Source organism: Argentina anserina, chromosome 4 (assembly GCF_933775445.1).
Source record: "Argentina anserina chromosome 4, drPotAnse1.1, whole genome shotgun sequence".
Taxonomy (NCBI): Eukaryota; Viridiplantae; Streptophyta; class Magnoliopsida; order Rosales; family Rosaceae; genus Argentina; species Argentina anserina.
Genome location: NC_065875.1, coordinates 10,831,324 through 10,854,760, shown reverse-complemented (window position 1 = coordinate 10,854,760; position 23,437 = coordinate 10,831,324). Strand labels below are relative to the sequence as shown.

At 36.3% G+C, this 23,437-nt stretch overlaps 1 pseudogene; it reads left to right on the top strand.

Annotated features, from left to right (window-relative positions):
* Positions 1–6,972: 6,972 nt before the first annotated feature.
* On the top strand, positions 6,973–14,771 carry LOC126792158 (uncharacterized; annotated as a pseudogene).
* Positions 14,772–23,437: the final 8,666 nt, after the last annotated feature.

Sequence of the window (23,437 nt, the reverse complement as noted above, 5' to 3'; positions counted from 1 at the left end):
TTTACAAAACCGATTTGATGTCGATAACCGCTATTTAGACCATTGTCCGCAGCCTTAATCTTGCCGTCATCACTCTACCGGGAAGTAATATTGGATTCCTCCTTTCCAGCTACATCCTCGACTTATCTCCATCCTACGTAGACTCATAAGACAATGGAGAGCATAACGAAGAAGTCTGGTCATTCATTGAAGCTAGGGAGTTATGGCTGCGATGTCAAAAGTACCTGGCTCGGTACTTGCTGGATCTCAATCTTCCAGTCATAGAATGGCCTAGCCACCTGCAGAATCGCAGTCAGCATCTCTCGATGATCAGAAACCCCCAATCTTACCTTCAAATCCTAGCAGCACCACCGTCCCTGCCATCGAAGCTCCGCCGTGAGTGTAGCTAGGTTTTTCAGATTTCAGGATGGTCATGCACGCTACCAAGATGAATATGCCAAGTTGAGGTCATGGACTTATACTTCTTTAGACTTGTACAGGGTATACTCATGTTTTCCTTGCTTCTGCTTTTGATGCTTCACATTTCATTGACTTCTAAATTGACCTTAATTCTTTCGTTCACAGGGTGAACCTTCACCTTGCCTACGTGGCACAATTAGAGCCACATCTCCTGAAAATACTAAAACGTCAGTTAGTTTGTTAACGTTTTTTTTAATACAAGTGGAAGGTAAAAACAAAAAAAACTATTGGTAAAAGGACTTGGTGAAAGCTTTCGTTGATTCCAGAACGCAAATGAATTCTTTTTGCTTGTTGAAGGCCATTCTCCTCTCTAGTAGACCAAGATCTGGCCGGACCTATAGACGAAGTAACGGCTTGGATCGGGAAGACAAAGTCGAAGACCACCGCCTTCTCGATCTCGGTGTTCATCTAGAATTCGGTGTTGCAGATTGAATTGGATTATACTATGGAGATTCAATTCGGTGAAAACACTGAATCCGCCTTCTCGATATCCTGAATATACTATGGAGCTTTGAATCCGAAATTCGGCCAAAGGGAGAAGAATTATTCAATTGGATTATTGAAGAGATTGGCAAAGAAGAAAATATATCTTTCTGTTTGGTATGCAAGCTACTCGGGGAAGGTATGAGAATTGGGATTTGCCTCACTTGATCATTAACTACAAAGTATCTTCATTTTCATCTGATAATTCTTTCTCTTTATCATCGGTATAGTATTTGCCACTGAGTGTTTGAACCAAGGCGAGGTGCTGATCAGGCTTCAAGTGTTCTACAATCTCGGAGAATTCTGTTTTTCTTGCTCAAACAAGCAACCACCATATGATCCATCATGTTGAAGAGGCAAGAACGCTTGATTTATTTTCAGGGCATCATAACATATTATATTCTGTGTTTGGGATAGTGGGAACCAATTTCAGAACAAATCGTTGTCTATTTATTACTCAACCAAGTCATTTTTTGCCATTATGAGACTGGGTCTCATCCTTCATGAGCTTCATCACTTGGGTGAATTGTAGGTGTGGATAATTGAAAGCTTGCCACTTGCTGCATCATTGCCTTTTAATGATATCTCTTAGGTTTGTCAAATGTCAGAAGTTGGTATATGCGGTTATTTTTAAGCAAAGGGAATGTGGAACATGTGATAATTTGTAATTGTAGTTGGAATATACCTGATGCTTCCTCAAGTTCAGTATTCAAGTTGCAAATCTAAATTTCCTTTTGTAATTTTCTTTCGTTTGTAATACTCAAATTGCTTCCTTTTGTCAGAAATGAAATGATCATATGAATAGATATAGAATGAAGTGGAGCTTTGTGGTGAAGTTACAAGTTTGGTAATGGGAGATGTCTAACCTACATTGTATCCCTCACAAACTAATAAAAGTTAACCATATAATTGAAATAATTTTCATTAGAAGGGCAATGAACATCGTACAGACAATGTTCCTTGAATTACAAGGTCCATGAACATCAACTAGAATTCATTAGTGTTCAAGAATAACATCAGCTCTATATTGCATGATGTATACCGAAATGGGAAAAAGAAGATATTATTCCCCAAACAAAGGCCTACCTACCATCAGTATTAATAATGTCTACAATAAGTATTTTTGATGTTCATAGACATTCCTCTCAACAAACTAATTAACTGTTGTCTGAAGAAAGCAAGTGCACCACAGGTTCAATGGCTGTCTGTTTTAGGTTCCCACCAAGGCGTAGACATTGTTGGATCATGCTCTCAACAGATCAACTTGAACAACCTCCAAAACAATTTCTTCAATGGCTACCTTATTCACAACTCAGGACAATGATTGTTCCATATGGCACAACTTTTCACCTATTCTCTCCAACTTGGACTCCATACAACCAATTGTATAAGTCATCTTCCCAATTAATGATTTAAGGTCACCACTGCCTTTAACTACTCTATGTTTACGCTTCAGCTGCATCCTCACTGTTTTCCTGGGAAATCTTTCAGTTATAGCAATTCTCATGCTATATATATTCAAGATCAATTAATCCAATTTTTTATAAACGTGAAACAAAGGGACTAAAAGGCAATCCAATTACTACGGCATATCCTTTCATGATTTAATTATTAGTTGTATCATGACCCAGTACAAATTGAAATCAGGCACGCAAAAATATGCAATGCACCCATCAAAAATATTAATCACACCTAACTATAATCAAAGATACTCAAATACAAATCTCCATAAAATTTGATTCAACCCTACATATAACTTACACATAGTTCACATGGACAACGTCTCTGCTGAATTTTGTCAACCTCGATTTGGAATTCTTGTCTAAAACCATGTTTCGGGTTTCGTTTGTCAGCACCCAATAGCTTTACAAAAGCGAATGTAGGGAGAGGAAGAGAGAACTGAGGTTGGAGGGTGAAGAGAGGTCGAGGATGGGGCCGAAGTGGAGGCTGAGGACGGAGATAGGGTGAAAGGAATGCGTCGACGTCACAGGAGGGAAACATGGAGTTGGGAATTGGAATAATGAATTGAGAGAAGAGAAGGGGAAGGGATCTGAATTAGGGAAGGGAAAAGCTATTAGTTTGTTTTAGAATTGACGAAACTGATTTTGGTCGGGATCAAGTCTGTTATTATTACTGAAAAAAAACTATAACTTCTATTACCTTTTTTTTACCTGGTCAAGTCCGTCAGTTAACATAACGTTAAGTAATCCTTCACTAGGTGGAGGGAAGAACCTCCGCTCAATCACCTTCTTATGTTTGGTCAATTGTCCTTCCAGTACCCTATGAGCATCTGCTGAAGTCCTTGCATAAGTCACAGTCCACCACAATGCTTGGGATTATCAATCACTACAAATCATTTTGACTGTACCCACATTCCTCATTCGTGGGCATTAACCCCAATACCCACACTTTTTAGTGGGGAAAGCACGTTGCCACAATGCAGCGATGTTTTACAGTTATGTGGGCTTAGCTGTCGTGATTATTGCTTAACAAAGGCACAAATACCGCAATTTCGTGGGAAATTACAAAAGGACCCACCATACTGAAAGTCTTACTACTATCTCACGTTTTAGTCCTACTTTTACTTTATGCAACAAAAACAAGCATTAAACTAAAAGCAAAACCATGGATCAGTCATAAAATATAATAATTGATAATTATATATTGAAATGAGACTCCTACTACACAAGTGTTTCATGTAATATAAGATTGTCATCTCGAATTTTTAATGTTCATAAAATCACCATTAAAGAGGTGAAAATCACCATTAAAGAGGTGAAAAATAGACTGAATTTTCAAGTTGGTCAAATTTTATTTTTATTTTTCAAAAATAGAAAATGGGGTCACCACGAGTCTGTGGTATTTTTCGTAGTCCCAAACTATTTTTAAAGATTTTTACAAGTTTTGTCAAAATTGTATTTATTGGTGACGTGTCGCCTTCTCATTGGCCTCGGAGGATTACTTGGCCCTCAAGTTCAGCCGACTAACATGTCAGCCACTATTAATGAGTCATATGACATTTGGCAATTGGAGATTCAAAGCAGTGTCTAAGATTGACAAGTGGTGGAAGCTTGTTAGTGAAGAATGACACTTGTCACTCTATGATTCATCTTTATTCCCTAGATATAGGAGATCAGCCCCTCTCATTTGAAAAAAAATTTAGTGCCCCCGAAAAACCAAGTGACAATGTCAAGTGGTACTCCTCAGCTATTATATTTTGACACATGGATTTATTACACCAAAATTATAATTTTGTATATTTTTATTATTTATGAAATAACTTTTATGAGTATTGATATTTTTGAACTAGAATTTCAGGTTTAGAGTTTAGAATTTAGGTTTTAGGGTTTAGAGTATACAGTTTTAGAGTATAGGTTATATGGTTTAGGGTATATGGTTTTAGAATTTAGGGTATTAAAGTGTAGGTTGTATGGTTTTAAAAAGAAACTCAAAATAGTTTTTGATAAAATAGCTTAAATATTATTATTTTTAATTAAATCTTAAGTGTCAAATGGTGATTGGAATGGAATACTACTGAACATTGCCATGTGGTTCTTCGGGAGGACTGAAAAATTCCTCCTCTTATTACCAATCCGTACCACATTTTCGAGAGATACTTTCTCTCACTAGATTCTCTCTCCTCAATTATATTATTTTATTAGTTTGTGATGAAACTTCGGCGGATCATAACTTTTGATATGTAACTCCAATTCCCGATCCGAGAGCGGTTACGAGTTCGTATTGTGATAGGAACACAAAGTGTGACGTTCTTAATGTTTATATACCCTATTCTTATGCTTTGTTTCTTCTTATTTTGTTGTTTTAGGTTCATATTTGTTATTTGCATGTTTTAGTATAGCTATGCCGAAATTAAATGAATTGATGATGAAATTGTGCTAAGTGTTAGAACTCCTTATTGAGCTAGGATTCCTTACTCGACTAGGACTCTACTTTCCTATTTTTATTCTTTCATATTCCTTAATCGTTGATTTCTTTTCAGGAAAGACAAATCATACTTGGACAAGGAGTAGAGATGCCGTGATGCATTCCTAGTGAGACAAGGAAATCATATCCGAGTTGAAGAAGGAGAAGAAGAGGCCAGCCTAGCTATTCTTAGTTGAACAAGGAGAGATGCCGTGCAGCCCATATATGTCTCCCTATTGGATTTGGTTTCCTACATCAAGTTGGATTTGGAATACATGAATCAAAATCCATATCAAAGAAGATTTCAGCTTCCCAATTGGATTCTATCTCCTAATTGGGACGGCAAGAGGGCTTCCTAGACACCTATATATAGAGGCTCGGCCTCCCCATATTTTCATCATCAACCTTACACACAAACACAAGCCTAGAGCTGCCGAATCCATCCCTCACCATTCCAAGAAATCCTAAAACCGATTCCACCATTCTCCACCTTCATCTATAGCCTTCAAGCACGATTGAGAAGAGGTTTCATTCCCCTAGAAGTCTTGGCTACACCTTGTAGGATCGATTGATTGATAAAGTGTAACCATAATTCTCTCTATGTTTCAATTCGGTTTTGGTTTTATTCTTGTTCTTGGATGAGTTGCGATTTGTGTGTAGTGTAATCTTGTTTCAATTTTGTCTATGAAATAACTACTTGATTCAATTTATATAAAGGATTCGAATCCATGTTTTGGTTTTATGAATTTTCTGTTTGGTTTTCGTCGTGTACTATGTATGATCAATTTCGATTTTTAAGTGTTATGTATACGATTGTAGCATGATATTTAGGTTGTTGGATTAGGGACTTATGCTATAAACATGTTTATTCTTTTCTATATGATTTTCGAAATTGCATGATTGAGGGTTAAGTAGGTGACAAACTTGATGAATTCGATATGCATGGCTTTGGGATTGTACGGTAAGATGAACATGTTAGATTTCAATGAAGCCGAGTGGCAAGACTTGAATGTGTTAAGTGTCTATGCATATAGGTTACTGATTTGGAACTTAAATTGCATGATCCAACCTTAGTTATTCAATATATGGTCTCGGCATGATTCTAAAAGGAGTCATAGAGCTTGGTTCGATTTCTTTATGTGAGTTGTTTTGGTGATTGTTTATGTGTTAGTTGGTTGATCACATGTATATACTAGTTTAGGTTTTATTTACTGTTTTTATATCTCAATCCGAATCTATATCAACCTTTTATATTTTTATGAATTCGTGTTAAGTGTTGTGATCCTAAGCCCTGGCTGGATCCCCGGTTTGTGAACGATACCTTCTTGCTTTATACTACTTACGATGCTTACAGGGTTAAATATTGATGTCGAGTAATCGAGCACTCATAAAATGGCGCCGTTGCCGGGGATCCATAAAGATGGATCCCAAATCTTTTAATGTCGAATTCATTGTTTATATTGTACATTTGTATATTCTTATCTTATTTTCTTATAATGTATAGTAATTTTATCTTAGGATGTTGCTTTGATTATTGAGTGAATGATTGTTGTAGGTTGTAAATCAAACGGAATAGGTAAAGTCCCTTTTGTTAATATTAGCTTTAACCCCTCATGTTTTCTTCCAAGTTTTTGCATGAGGTTGAGGGCGGCTTTTATTAACACTTGGAGATTTGTCTAACACCCAAGTTTGTTTCTAGCTGAGTAAGGGGCACGCTATTTCATTACCCTGGTGCATGGGACCAAAATTGGATCTCAGAGAACTATTGACTGACATACCTCTCGGTGATGGAATCGATAGAGGGCTTGCCCTCCGTAGTTCAACAAATGAGTCCTACCATGTTTACTATCTCTGAATTAGCTATCTGGCCTTCTGAAACAACGATTCAAACTTGTGTCTAGACATCCATACTTAGGCCGCACGTCCACCTTGGTTTACAACTTAGAATCAATCGATCATTCAATTGTTTGAATGACAACTTAAGAATGTAGAAGCATGAAATCGATTGAAAGACTTTTGTAAAAACTTTTTGAACGAAACCTTGTATATTTCTTGTATAATTTTTGTATTATTTTATGCGAAGAAGTGAGAGAGTTCGACACTCTCATGCCACCACCAAAGAAGGTCGTGCCTTCCAATGACAAGGATGCCGTGTCCTTGTCTCAAGTTGATCTTGCCTTGCATGATAAGGTAAGTTTTCTAACTCATGTGGATTAGTTTCAACTAATGTTCTTGCTTGTGTACATTCCCCAATAGGTTGAAGCTATCACCGATTCTTAATGAATCCATGGAGTAAATTAAGTGATGACTAGATCAATTCCTAGTTGGATTAGGAGGGGAGTGGCCATGACACTCCTAGTCGAGCAAGGAAGGCGTGCGTGTATCATCAAGAAGGAGATTCCCATCAGGATTGGGATTTCCAAAGTAGAGAGAGATGGATTCCTAGTTGAGTTAGGAGAAGGAAGTTGTTGTCAGAAGAAGTCTAGGCTATAGACTCTAACTTAAGCCAATGAAGGAGCCATCAACGAGTGTTTGCATTTTCTATCCCTTATCTCTTTTTAATTTTCGTTGCATATCATATTGTACATTGAGGGCAATGTAAGTTTTAAGTGTGGGGTAGGGTATACATCATTCGTTGAGTTCTATTGTTTTGATGCTTATGTGTTTCAATTTGTTGTTTTGATTTTCAATGTTTAGTGTTATTTTTGGTTTTGTTTTTCGATTTTTAAGTGTTTTGTTAAGTTGTTTTTTGTTTTGAGTCCTAGGTATGCCTTTAACTGTCTAGGATGAGTTTATCTTTGAATTTATGGTTGATAGATGATCATGATATTGAATTGAACTTTATTGTTATTTGATGGTTAATCAATGTGTAGATTTTGTACGAACATGTAGTAGATGAGGATTTTGAAACTTAGGTACAGAATGAGCATGTTCCTTACTTGTTTGAATTCATGGAACCTAAGTGAGATTCGAGCCATATATATGTGCCTTTCTTTGGAGAGTTTATTCCATCGTTTCTTGGCTTTATAATCTCATTACATTTATTTTGATCGATTCATATGCCATAGAATTGCAATGAACTAGAGAATGCTAGAACTTACTTTGTGAAACTTTCGAAGCTTTATGTCATAATATACTCTGATTTTGAAAAGGATTGTTTGATCTTTTTAGGATTTCCACCACTTAAGCCAAAAAGCCGTATTCCTTATTTGAGCCTTGCTTGGGACACCTTAGTGTTAACCCTTTTGAGCCTACGTTAAGCCTTTTCTTTCATTACCAACATGTTATATCCTTGCTTAGTGTAGTTATATCTCTACCTTGTCGTTGAGGCTTGGCAGAGCCGATTCTTGGTGTTAATATGGAGTGATGATTTGATTCAAGTGTGGGGTTATGTTATTGTATGTATGTATGCCGTGAAAAATGTATGAAAAGAAAGAAAAATGTATTGATGTCGTGTGAAAAGAAAAGAAAACATTCATGATGCACGGTTGAAAGAAAAAAATGAGGAAAAGAAAGAATGATGATCTCGGCATACATCTTGTTTTTGTGAATTTGGAGTTGTGATGTATTTGTTGAAGGCTCAATAATGTTATACTTTAGCCTTTGTTCGTTTTCACAAGGTTTAGAGTGAAGGATGGGTCCAACATGATGATATTTGGCCCTTGTTTTATGGAGTATGGCGACATAAGGTGGATGTTTTGCTCTGCTAAGTCTTGAGGATGACCTTTGTGATTTCTTTACCTTGAAAATATATCCATGCCGAGCCTAACCTATTCCTTTTCTAATGATCCGCATGATTCTTAAAATGAGTAGCTCTTGATCTGTGGAGTTTGTTTCATGAGTAAGCATATGGTTTGGGTTCATTTGTGCATATGATTGGTATCTTTCATGAGGTTTTTTCGATTTCACTGTATGTTCATAACTCTTGTGTGTGAAAAGCTTTTAAGCATATGCCATGTTCTTGAGAGGAAAGATTTGGAGTACATATCCTTTGTGAGTTGAATTTGAACTTGTTTTGAACATGTCGAGCTTAATATCACCTTTGTTTCTGCCATGTATTACTTATTAAACGAAATCTCATGTTTATTAACCATTGAATTCATCTTATCTACTTCAATTGAGTGTTATTCTTGATGCTATGAGTTTGAAGATCTCTGAGACAAAATGTTGAAGGCATTAGAATGTTGTGTCGTTAGTTTTAGTTGCTTTGAGTTTGTTTTATGTTTTGATTTCCCTTTTTAGTGTTTGCTAAGGGACTAGCAAAGTCTAAGTGTGGGGTTGTTGATAGGAGCACAAAGTGTGACGTTCTTAATGTTTATATACCCTATTCGTATGCTTTGTTTCTTCTTATTTTGTTGTTTTAGGTTCATATTTGTTATTTGCATGTTTTAGTATAGCTATGCCGAAATTGAATGAATTGATGATGAAATTGTGCTAAGTGTTAGAACTCCTTATTGAGCTAGGATTCTTTACTCGACTAGGACTCTACTTTCCTATTTTTATTCTTTCATATTCCTTAATCGTTGATTTCTTTTCAGGAAAGACAAATCATACTTGGACAAGGAGTAGAGATGCCGTGATGCATTCCTAGTGAGACAAGGAAATCATATCCGAGTTGAAGAAGGAGAAGAAGAGGCCGGCCTAGCTATTCTTAGTTGAACAAAGAGAGATGCCGTGCAGCCCATATATGTCTCCCTATTGGATTTGGTTTCCTACATCAAGTTGGATTTGGAGTACATGAATCAAAATCCATATCAAAGAAGATTTCAGCTTCCCAATTGGATTCTATCTCCTAATTGGGACGGCAAGAGGGCTTCCTAGACACCTATATATAGAGGCTCAGCCTCCCCATATTTTCATCATCAACCTTACACACAAACACAAGCCTAGAGCTGCCGAATCCATCCCTCACCCTTCCAAGAAATCCTAAAACCGATTCCACCATTCTCCACCTTCATCTATAGCCTTCAAGCACGATTAAGAAGTGGTTTCATTCCCCTAGAAGTCTTGGCTACACCTTGTCGGATCGATTGATTGATAAAGTGTAACCATGATTCTCTCTATGTTTCAATTCGGTTTTGGTTTTATTCTTGTTCTTGGATGAGTTGCGATTTGTGTGTAGTGTAATCTTGTTTCAATTTTGTCTATGAAATAGCTACTTGATTCAATTTATATAAAGGATTCGAATCCATGTTTTGGTTTTATGAATTTTCTGTTTGGTTTCTGTCGTGTACTATGTATGATCAATTTCGATTTTTAAGTGTTATGTATACGATTGTAGCATGATATTTAGGTTGTTGGATTAGGGACTTATGCTATGAACATGTTTATTCTTTTCTATATGATTTTCGAAATTGCATGATTGGGGGTTAAGTAGGTGACATACTTGATGAATTCGATATGCATGGCTTTGGGATTGTACGGTAAGATGAACATGTTAGATTTCAATGAAGCCGAGTGGCAAGACTTGAATGTGTTAAGTGTCTATGCATATAGGTTACTGATTTGGAACTTAAATTGCATGATCCAACCTTAGTTATTCAATATATGGTCTCGGCATGATTCTAAAAGGAGTCATAGAGCTTGGTTCGATTTCTTTATGTGAGTTGTTTTGGTGATTGTTTATGTGTTAGTTGGTTGATCACATGTATATACTAGTTTAGGTTTTATTTACTGTTTTTATATCTCAATCCGAATCTATATCAACCTTTTATATCTTTATGAATTCGTGTTAAGTGTTGTGATCCTAAGCCCTGGCTGGATCCCCGGTTTGTGAACGATACCCTCTTGCTTTATACTACTTACGATGCTTACAGGGTTAAATATTGATGTCGAGTAATCGAGCATTCATCATATTGATGTCTTATTTTTATTCTACAAATTTGAGTTAGATCCAACGATAATTTATAGAAGACTCGTTTTATAGTTGTATTTACGTTCGGTACACGGGGTGGTGTGCCAAGGTGAGTGGTTTATATAATATATTTTAAATATTCTTATATGTTTTTAAATAAGTCGAAAAACATATTTTAGATCTATTTCTAAATATCTCTATATTTTTAAGTGAAACATATATTAGTGAAATATGTGGAATTTATATATATTATGTTATGTGTGGGATCCATTGTGTGATATTCATGGAATATGTGAACTTCTTGATTGGTTATGACACACAGAGGTATAGACTGTGTGCATTAGGTGCCTGTGGGGTACACTAAATTGAAGGATATCCAATAAGAATAGAGGATGCGATGGGATGAATTGATGTGTGTATACGATATACAAACTATTTTGTAGTGTGTGTTAAAAAGGATACTGCTTCACTGACATATTACATGATCTACTTACTCAGCGTGTGGTTTTGCTCACCCACCCATTTTTACACTCTTTTGCAAAGAAATTTAGATTTTACCGAGTTGGGGTTGAACATGCCTAAAAAGAAGAGCTTAGAAGCAAGTTTTTTATTTTCTATTTATATTCCACTTTGTAACATTTAACTCACGCGTTGGGACCGGTGTCCGGTGCGGTAAAAGTCACCGACCCTGGGACCGAGGCGTGACAGAATGTATCAGAGCAAACTAGGGATTAGAACTCCAGGATCTGTGGTAGATTATGATTTATATTTTATTGTGTAGAGCCATAAATATTTATATTTTTTAAAAAGATAGTGAATTTTGGGGGCGAAAGTTTTTTTAAAGAGGGTAGATTGTAACATCTTGAATTTTTAAGTTAGTCAAATTTTATGTTGCTTCTCAAAAATAGAAAATAGGGGTCACCACGAGTCCGTGGTATTTTTTGGAAGAGTTTTCGAAGTCCCAAGCTAATTTAAACGATTTTTACAAATTTTGTAGAAATTATTTTTCTTAGTGACACGTCGCCTTCTCATTGGCCTCGAAGGATTACTTGGCCCTCAAGTTCAACCGACTAACGTGTCAACCACTATCCATGAGTCATATGACACTTGACAAATGGAGATTTAAAGCCAAGTCTAAGATTGACAAGTGGTGGAAGCTTGTTAGTGAAGAATGACACTTGTCACTCTATCATTGGTCTTTATTCCATATATACAGGAGATCAGCCCCTCTCATTTTCAATCCGTACCACATTTTCGGGAGACACTTTCTCTCACTAGATTCTCTCTCCTCAATTATATTATTTTATTAGTTTGTGACGAAACTTCGGCGGATCATAAATTTTGATATGTAACTCCAATTCTCGATCCGCGAGCGGTAACGAGTTCGTATCGACGTCCTCTTTTTATCCTACAAGTTTGGGTTAGATCAAACGGTGATTTCTAGAAGACCCATTTTATGATTCTATTTACGTTCGGTACACAGGGTGACGTGCCGAGGTTAGTAGTTTTATGCAATATGTGTCAAATATTCTTATGTGTTTTTAAATAAGACGAAAAATATGTTTTAGATTTATTTCAAAATATCTCTCTATTTTTAAGTGAAGCATGTCTATTAGGGAAATATATATATATATATATATATGTATATATATATTATGTTATGTGTGGGATCCGCTGTGTGATATTCATGGAATATGTCAACTTATTGATTGGTTATGCCGAAATAAATGTGACACACGGAGGTATATGTTGAGTGCATTAGGTGCCCGTGGGGTACACTAAATTGAAGAATATCTAATAAGAATGGAGGATGTGATGTGATGAATTGATGTGTATACGATATACAAACTATTTTTGTAGTGTGTGTTAAAAATGATACTGCTTTACTGGCATATTACATGATCTACTCACTGAGCGCGTGGTTTTGTTTACGCATCCATTTTTACACTTTTTTGCGGAGAAGTTTAGATTTTACCGAGTTGGGGTTGGACAAGCCTTGAAAGAAGAGCTTAGAAGCAAGTCTTTTCTTTTTTTTTTCTTTACATTCCACTTTCTAACATTTAACTCACGCGTTGGAACCGTTGTCTTGTGGCGTAAAAGCCACCGACCCCGGGATCGGCGTGTGACATATTTTCCAAGGTATATCTGTTTGATTTAAAGTTTACAACTGATATGTTTTCATAATGGATATTGAATATATGTGTTATGTTTTGGTTTTTGCAGTTTCTCCTGGACAACCCAGCTCAATTACTGATGATTCGGAGGTGTGACACTTACAGGAGGCAGCCAGGAGTCAGCTAATCAAATAAACCAGAAGGAAATTCATTGGGGGTTAGTCAGTAACATTGCTTTATAGTGTTGTATATTTCACTATAGTTGTAGTAGTTGTTTGTGGTTTTGAGCTGGCTTAAGTAAATGTAATATTGAATATTATTTACAATGGGGATGAAATATGAACCTCAGAAGTTGATATTATGGTTTTGTGTGTAGAGGAAGTCTGTGATTCGCAAAGTTAGTAAGCTTTACTATGTCAAATTGTCAATAAGAAGGCCGTGATTTTCGTTGTGCTGAAATAAGATGTAGTAGCAATATAGAATCTATAAACAAGTCAATAATGAAAGAGTGAACTTTATGTTTGTTAGTGTTTTCTGTTGATTAGTTTGATTAACTTGATTTGCCTCTCTCTCATCTGCTTCAGTCATGAGATACGACGTATATATTTTTGACTGTTGGATGTGCTTGTTCATGCGATATGTTACTCGAACTTCAGCGCTAGAGTATGAGGACTTCAACTCAGCCAAGTCTCGTCTGATTGAACGTGCAGAAAAGTTCGGGGAGATATCTACAAAGGTATGTGATTCATGACCTTAACAAGATATGTTTGATGTATAATAGCAGGTTTCGGTTATTCAGTTACACTTGTTCTTTTACTACAGGCTCGCAGAATCATTGATGCACTTAGTCAAGACTTTATATTTGATGGTTGCACCATCTTAGTTTATGGCTTCTCTAGAGTCGTTCTAGAAGTACAGAAGGCTGCAGCACATAGCAAGAAACTCTTTCAAGATTTCTGCACAGGTTTGATTCTTTATCTTGTTGTCAACTATATTGGTGTCTATCATGAACTGAAATTATCAACTTGGCATATGTTATAGGGAATATTCAAATCATGGTTGTTTATTTTGTTTTACACTTTCTGCCTTGCACCAGTAGAGACCGTGAATTTGTTATGGTTATTCTTAATACACCGTGTCAATGTATTACAGTCTTGCCATTGAAGTTATTTTTAAGTAGTAGGACTAATATGAACTATTTTCCATGTTTGGTTCTGCTTTATTGTTATTGTCTTCCATGCTTCAATATGGGTTCTATACATTGCAGAGGGAAGACCAGACCGAATAGTATTACGGTTATCAAGTGAGCTGGCCAAACTTGATGTTCCTATTAAGCTCCTAATAAACTCTGCAGTGACATATACCATGGATGAGGTTGACTTGGTGTTTGTTCGGGCAGATGGAGTGGTTGAAAGTGGAGGCATTATAAATATGATGGGAACCTATCAAATTGCATTGGTGGCACATAGCATGAACAAACCAGTTTATGTAGCTGCTGAAAGCTACAAGGTACCTCAATCTTCTATATTTAGTGAAGAAACTTTATTATATCACTCTGAATTTCTTACATTCTTCTATATGTAGTGGTAGATATCTTCTCTTATTTGTTCTATGCAATTTATTTTGAAACGACGTGGGTAAAGTTGATTGATTGCATACTAATTCATTTCTGCATAAGATGAATTGTACTAGTTTATTGAACCATTTTTCTTTTCTGTCTTACCCATCTCATCCTCGGTTTGTAGGAGAGAACTTGGAGAAGAACGTGACTATTTGCAATTGAGTGGAGAAGATGTTGTACCTGTCTTAGTAATGCTTGGTTCTCTATTCTAATCATGTTTTCCATATCTTGCAAGGGGTCTTCTTAATGGCTGAACCTTTGAAGTGGTAATAACTACAACACTAGCCACATCCATGGCGGCAAGGAAGGTCATGTACCTATGGTTGTTTATCAGATTTGCATTCAAGTTTTGCTGGTAGTGTCATTGCTTGTTGATGCACTAGCTCTCACTGGTTAAGTATTGCCATATGCCCTTCTTACTGAATTCATATGAATTTATTACCTAAAAAGTGTACCAAAGAGCTTCTATATTGTAGAAATAGCTTTATATCTATTATAACATATATTCATGAGAAAACTTAAATGTAATATTTTCTTTTCAATATCTTTGTTTCCTTTTTTTTTATATCTTTTAACCAAAAAGAAAATAAAATAAAGCATTCAAATTGTTTGTCAAGTTTATCTAATTTTTGTATTTCAGAAATAAAACTTGGTGACGACAATTTTCATTCGCTAATTTTTGCGACGGCACAAGCCATCGCAAACTTTTGTGGCGATAACATTTTTCCGTCACAATGAGTCTTAGCGAGTGCGGCAGAGTGATTGTCATCGCCACGCCGTCGTTGTTGGTGTTTGTAACGGCAAATACACTTTTGGCTACAGAATGTCACCATGGCAAGCAGAATTTGTTTTTTGTAGTGATACCTAGATCATGCCCAAAGGGCATCAAAATCTGACCCACTCAAGGTGAACCCAAACCTAGGCTCAAAAGCATATGCCTTGGCTCAATCCTGTGTAGCCTTCCTTAACTTCAACAATATTAAAGTCAACAAGATGTGACCGGCAAAGACCTCGCCGACCATCGAAGCAAAATATGAAGCATGGACGACAACCCGACTCAATCCAGACTCCATCTCGTTCCAGACTCAACCCTCGAAACACAGCCAGCGATGAGCATCAACAATCGCTCAGAATCACCACCCTCCGATGGCAACCCGTTGTGCTATCGTCTCTTAGTCTGCCCCTAGGTCTGTGTCCCCAAAGCCACATGAACATCAACCGACCTAAAGGACGTCCGACATTGCTGACCGTTGGAAGCACGTCATCATCATCATCAAGACTGATCGAGGTTTGAGAGGGCACCCCTGAGCCATATCCAATAGACCATCGATTTCATGGATGCAATTTCCCGCCGCCATCCACGATGAGAACAACATTGCGTCGTCGCCAAAATACCACGAGCGACATCCCGCTCGAGAGAGGAACGAAGTCACCTCTTGAAACCCTAGGTTTCGCTCTACTAGGTTGCTCTGAAAGAGTTGGAGACGCCATCTCTTATGTTAGCTATAGTTTTCTGAAAATGATTTTAAGACACTTAAAACTTTAAAAATTCGTACAAAATAAACTGAGATTCAGAAAAATATTCCTCAAACACTCTCGTGCTCGTGGTGATATGTAGTTTAATACATAAATATTAAACTAAATATTTGACATTCAGAAAAATATAGGTTAACGTGGTCTATGTATCGAAAAATGACGAAAGATTTCAGGGGCTCCTAATAAGTCATGGCCTTGTTGGCTAGTTTTGTTTAGAGTTTATGGTCAAAAGATTGTTTTTTCTGTCGGCCCTTATGAGTGTGTAATTTTGTTTTTTCATATTCAATAATATTCTCTATCATTTCAATTAAAAAATAAAAGAGTGTGGTATATAATGAATTACTCTATAAAAAAAGATTGTGGAAAATTAGGTAGCCATTTTGGCGTTAGAAATTTTATCGTTATACTCAACTGAATATGAATGTAAATATAATCAATTTTTTCCCGTTCAAGTGAAAATGTTCCATGTCGAATACATATTCTATGTCGTCGGGACTCGGGATGAAAAGATTACATCTTGAGAATTCTGGCGAGCACATGGTTTGGTTTAAGGAGATGCAGAGGAATAATTTATATATGACAATCTTCCACATGTTTTTTCCCGAGTAATGTTTTCATAGAAAATGATAAGTCGTCTGAAGTCAATTCTCCTTAATTAATAAGCCAGTATATGGCTCGTATATATCAAACATGCATGTCGCTGACTCGATCATTGCGGATCTGGTGTGTAAAAATGTAAGACAAAGTTCCATCTTCACGTGCCACTTTGGGTTTAGTACTCTAGTGTGGAAGAATAATACCATACCAGCTCCAGTAGTCGTTCATGTCGGGGAAGATGTAACGAGAGAGCTAGCAAACTTAGGCTGCCCATGGCAGAAAAAATAAGACTTCGTCGTCCTCATGTTACTCGAAAGAGAGGTAGAAGATGATGGCCTCCTATATATGCATGGGTCAAATATATGTTGCTTTAACTTCTTTGGAAAAGAGAGCGAGATTGTTACTTGGTAGGGTGGTCATGCCATATTTGACGATGCTTAGGAAGTTGTAGACTTCAACATATGCATATGCTCTGTACAAGGGAAAGGCACCAGTTTGTTTTTCTTCGGATCGAAAATGATCATATTAAGCCGCCGGTCTATAATAGTGATTTGACAGACATAACTCATGAGTTCTCACCCCAGAGCATACCCTTTTAGACTTACAGATCGATCGGACAACAGATGCATGCAATGTAGTGAATGTACTATGATTAATTACTCCATCATAAAGTACGTACGTAGATATTATCTTAGTATGAATGTGACTTGTTCAATTGGTACCTCTACCTGTATAACGATATATATATATATATATATATATATATATTCATCGATAATGTATTGACTCAAATAAAGATAGCTAAGTACCTGGGTTTTAGCTGGCAAATGACTTAAGCGTACAAGTAATGTGAATAATAATCTATGAAAAGAATGTTCCAACAAACTGACAATAACAAAACTGTTTCAATGTCAATTTTCCCACAGTTATTGATCGATATATAGTGTTTGTCTACGCTTGATTTGCTGCATCGCACTTAACAGAAGGTTTTACATAAAATCTAAAAAAACTAATCCGTCCATAAATTTTTTAAAACCAGATATGTTTTGTAGCTAGCTAGGTAAACTCATTATCCTTGCCCCTAACCATGTGATGCTTCAAAACAAGTTGCTACAGATCAAATGTACAGAAGACAGAATTACAATAGATATAGATCGATATACATTACAACTGATTCGTACGTATTTTCACAATTCATGTTCAGAATGTCAACATTCTAGACAACTGTAATTTTCGTATGCATTCCATTCTTACTCTGTTCACATGTCATTTGCAAGTTTCTTGGTTGTTCATACGATTACTAACATACATTTATACAAAGTCCGAATATATACGGATATCGATCTGCAAGTATATACATATTCAAATATCACCCATATACGAAATACAAATCCAATCAAATCGGCCTCCTCTGATTTAGCGATAGCTACACAAGCCAAACGTCCGCCACGACGAATGTAGTCACATTTGTGAGCTAGAGTGTGACCACCATCAAATCGGCCTTTACGTACTAGAGCTGGAACTCTTGACATATATGACAGTAGATAGCCAAATAAGCATGAGAACGAAAGGTTTGATCAGAGAAGTGAGTATTACGTACAAACAAATTGAAGACCTTGTTAATTTCCCTCTCTTACTTTGAATCTACAGAAGTACAGCTCGTAGTAACGCTTGAACAATGGTCTTCTTAATTGGCTTGGTAATTCTTTTTACGAAAGCATAAATAACGAATTTAGTTTACTCGTCAATTTTCGAATGATTGAAGTATATAACATATTCAGCACATGCAAGAATGCTGTTGAAATTATTTGAAATGTCCTTGTACATGATCGATCGGTCGACTCGACTAAATAGTTTACTCTGATAAATAATTAATGTTATTGATTGATAATTGGACTGTGACTAGATCAAGATGGTCCTTCAATGATGCATGTGTTTTACCTTTAAATCCCTTTAATTAAGCTGCTGATCGGATTAAGGTATTTGTTAAGTACCAATAGCAGTCAGAATATTCCGAAATTCGATTGCCTATTCTACATATGATGCGTACGACATGGTTTTGATCCGACCATAAATAACAAAATGCCACCGCGCTCCTTTCAAAGAAGATGTTACGATAAGAATTATCAATAAATTAAACTTATGTTGACTTTGAAACATTATTGAGCACTTAACTACCTAGCTAAAATGGGGAACATTAGCTCTAACCATGCTCAAACCATGTGATTTGTGATGGAGACCCAAGTCAAATTTAAACTAACTTAAATTTCCATTAGAAATTACCTTGACTTTCTGCACAATTGTTCATACTGGAAATCTGGGTAAAATTCTGACTGGAAATCTACGTACCCTGGTTTATTCCGTAGAATTGGTAGATACTGTTGCAGTAACGCTTATTGTGGCCTAGCGATATGAAGTGCAGCAAAGCTGGGTAAAGCATATATCGTCGACGATGGTGGAACCCTAGTACCACTACCAGAAAAAAGATCTTAAGTGACGAAAACAAGTTTGGCTAAAACGTTTCCTCCTTTAGGTAAGACCTTAAGCGACGAACAGTGACTGAAACTGTTTTCGTCGTTCTAGAAGTTTCCTACACGAACAACATATAGGTTCGTCACCTGAAATTACCACTTAACCGACGAAATGTGAGTTGTCGGTTGTCTTTCGTCGTTTAGGATCATTTATGCACAACAATTAGATTTTGTCGTTTGATTTTACATAAAACACGAATCGTTTAACTTATACGACGAAAGTGTTTGTCTCTTAAGTGAAATCACGAATCCATATCCTTATCTGTTTCCAGATCTCCAGACAGAGACGCAAAAGAATAGAGCAAATGGCAATTCCCAGGTTTTGGAGAGAACTTCCGTGAAAATGGTCTCAAATTTCTTAAATATCATTTTACCACATCTCTACACACTACTTTATGGCGGTATGTTTTCTTTTTCCCTCTTTTTGACATGTTTTCCAATGAGCTTTTTATCTTGATTGGTTATTGATTTCATCTGGTAATGATATTATTTTTCTTACTTGGTAATTATATATGAATCTTTGATTACTCATTAGCTTGTAAGTTGGTGTGCTTAATTTGGTAATTATTTTTTTTAACCTTATTTATTTATGTTTATTTTAAATAATATATATATTGTTTTTGTTAATTTTATGCATAAATAATTAATTTGTGTTTTATTAGTGCGATGAATGAAATTAAAGAATGTTAAATTCTTTTATTCTCGATATTTAGCCTTAGAAAATCTCGATAATTAGTACGTTATTCAATTGTTTTATTAGTATGTGTTATGACATCATACACAGAATATGGACAAGAGCTGGATGTTGCTCGGTAGAGAGGACCCACTTTATTTAAACGGAATATTTAATTTCGTGAACTGGGCAGTCAGTAATGGTAATGGAGCAGAATGGTACAAGTGCCCGTGTAGAAAATGCTGCTGCAACCAGTGGCGGATCCAGGATTTAGACATGGGGTGGGCTTTAAGTTTGGCCGAAGGCAAAAAAATGTTTTACCGCTACAACCATGTAAACTGTAAATATTAATCAGTTTTTAAATTAAAAATGAGCGTGAATTCAAATAGAATAATATTATGAAAATCAAAGACATTAGAAAGCGCACTAATTTTTTCTTTTCAAATTGATTAGATTGAACCTCAATAACTCGTACTTATAATTTTAAAATCAATAGATAGAGGGAAAATAATTAAAAGAGTTTTTACATGAGAAATTTTGATTATTTAATAAGAAGAAAATTATTTTACAATATATATATATATATATATCAATCAGAAACTAGAAGACATAATGAACCAAAACGTTGGGAAGATCATTTTCTCTTCACGTTCAATAACGAACACGATGTAAACTGCGTCAAGAAGAGAGGGTTGTGGGAAATAACAAATACCAGAAGTGTAGAATGACTATAATTAGGAAAAATTTGACTGAGAACAAATATAAATACCACAAAAATAATAATATATACCTAGTTCTTTTTTTAACCCAACAAAATTTGGGTGGGCTTGAGCCCCACCAGGCATGGTCTTGTATCCGCCCCTGGCTGCAACGACTGGGTGAATTGTCACTTTCTGTATCAACACCTTTCACAGAATGGCATGTGGCAGAATTATACTATATGGACAGAGCACGGTGAAGTTCCCGTTCACAATCGTACAATGGTTGATTTTCGAGATGGTTATATTCATGAAAGTGGGTCATCTAGTGGTACTATTAGTCATTCTATGGACCATACCATGAACATGCTATACGATGGCTTCCCATATGCTTCAAGATATGGTCAGGGAGAGTCATTTGAAAACGTGACAATTAATGAAGAGATAATAGATCATGAAGAGGCAGTTGACATGACTGATTACGATAGATATAATAGGTTGGTCACTGAAGCGCAAACCCCTTTGTACCAAAGTTGTGACGTGACTGTTTTGAGTGCAATCATGTCACATATGCAGTTGAAAGTGAAGCATAAATGGTCAAATATCAGTTATGATGGTAATTCTGAATATATTAAGAGCATGCTACCTAAGGAAAACCAGTTTCCTGAAAGTCATTATAAGATAAAGAAGATCCTGAAAGACCTCGGTCTCAGTTATGAAAAAATACATGCTTGCAAGATTAATTGTATATTGTTTCGTGGAGATTTTGCAAGAGATGATGAGTGTCATGTGTGTTTTGAGTCGAGGTGGGAGCCATCTTCTTTGTATAAGAAGAAAAAAGTTCCAGTAAAGGTGCTTCGTTATTTCCCATTGAAACCTAGATTGCAACGTCTTTACATGTCTGCGCACACGGCAAAGGAGATGAGATGGCATGGGTTAGAAAGGGATGATGATGATGTTCTTAGACATCCAGCAGATGGGGAGGCTTGGAAACATTTTGACAGATTATATCCTGACTTTGCAACAGACATTCGAAATGTAAGAGTCGCAATCGCAACAGACGGGTTCAATCCTTGGGGACAACAAAGTTCGTCTCATAGTACTTGGCATGTTATTGTTGTGCCATACAACTTCCCTCCCTGGATGCTAATGAAGAAGGAGTTTAATTTTATGACTCTATTAATTCCTGGTCCAAAGTCTCCGGGAAAGTGTCTTGATGTGTATATGCAACCATTGATTGATGAGTTGAAAGATTTATGGATAAATGGAGTCCAAACATTTGACAGACATACTGGAACTTCATTCATGATGAGAGCAGCAGTAATGTGGACCATTAGCGATTTTCCTGCTTATGGAATGTTATCCTCTCAAACCACTAAAGGGTATAAGGCATGTCCGGTATGTTTGGACAACATACATTCTACTTGGCATGCTGGAAATGTATGTTACATGGGTCACCGTAGATGGCTTCCAATTGATCACGAATGGCGGTTTGATGCAGCAGCATTTGATGGAAAGCAAGAGTTTGATATGGAACCTAGACATTTATTTGGTGATGAAATTTTTGAAAAGTTAAACACATTCGATTTTGGTCGGCTAAGTAGTCAGCCGAAGTTCCCGCGACCTAAGCGCCCTGAAGATCTCTTATGTTGGGACCACAAGAGTGTGTTCTTTGAGTTGCCTTACTGGTCAAAATTGAAACAAAGACATACCATAGATGGCATGCACACAGAGAAGAACGTATCTGACAGCATTATCGGAACAACTTTCGATTTTAAAGAGAAGACAAAAGACATTATTAAAGCGCGTGTGGATTTGGAATTTCATGGCCTACAACCACACTTATGGGTCAAAAGGAAGGGGTCAAAAGCTGTAATCCCTATTGCATCTTACACAGTGAACCATCTTGAAACTATTAATATTTAAATGGTTTCATGATGTAAAGTATCCTCAAGGGTATGTAGCAAATATAGCGCGTTGTGTTAAAGTGGAGGAACAAAAGATTTCAGGAATGAAGACCCATGATAGTCATGTGTTATTGCAGCGGCTTCTTCCAGTGGTAATTAGACCCTATTTTCCGGCTAATGTGGTTGATCCATTAATAGTCTTGTCCAGTTTCTGGCAAACGTTATGCGCTAGAGAACTGAAGAAGTCAGATGTCCTTAAATTGAAGGGTGACATTGTCTACATCCTTTGCAAATTGGAAAGAATTTATCCACCCGCTTTTTTTGACATCATGGTTCACCTCATGATCCACCTTCCTGATCAAGCTCTACTGACTGGTCCAATACAGAATACCTGGATGTTTCCATAGAAAGGTACAATGTATATAACCCATGCCTGTTTTTTTTTATATTTACATACTTTTTGTGTATAATACTAACTCCATATATTTCAGGCAACTCGGAGGTTATAAAGGCTATGTTAGAAATAGATCTAACCCGGAAGGGTCAATAGCAGAGGCATACAGGGCACACGAGTGTGTAACCTACTGTAATTTATATATCCATAATGCAGATAACACAGACTCAACCAATGTGGACATTACACATAGATTCAACCTTTCAGTTGTTTCTAAAGAAGTAAGAATGTTTGGTAACTTACCAAATTCAGAGAAATTGAGTGAAAATGACCTCATTGAGGGTCATTGGTGTGTACTGCAACACTGTGAAGAAGTTGACAAGTATCGAGATTATCATAAGGGACAAGTTCAACAGAGGCATAAGAAAGAATTTCCAAATTATTTTCAAACATGGGTACGTTCAATCTTTATAATATCTAGATTACTAATGTGTATTGTCGATGAACAAATTAATTTTAGCTTACCAAATTCTAGATTATTATTTTGGATAATATTTCTTATTATTTGCATCTTTTTTTTTCCAAGGATAATTATTATACATTAGATGAACTTCTTATGGATAATTGCCTGACAATTATGTTGTTA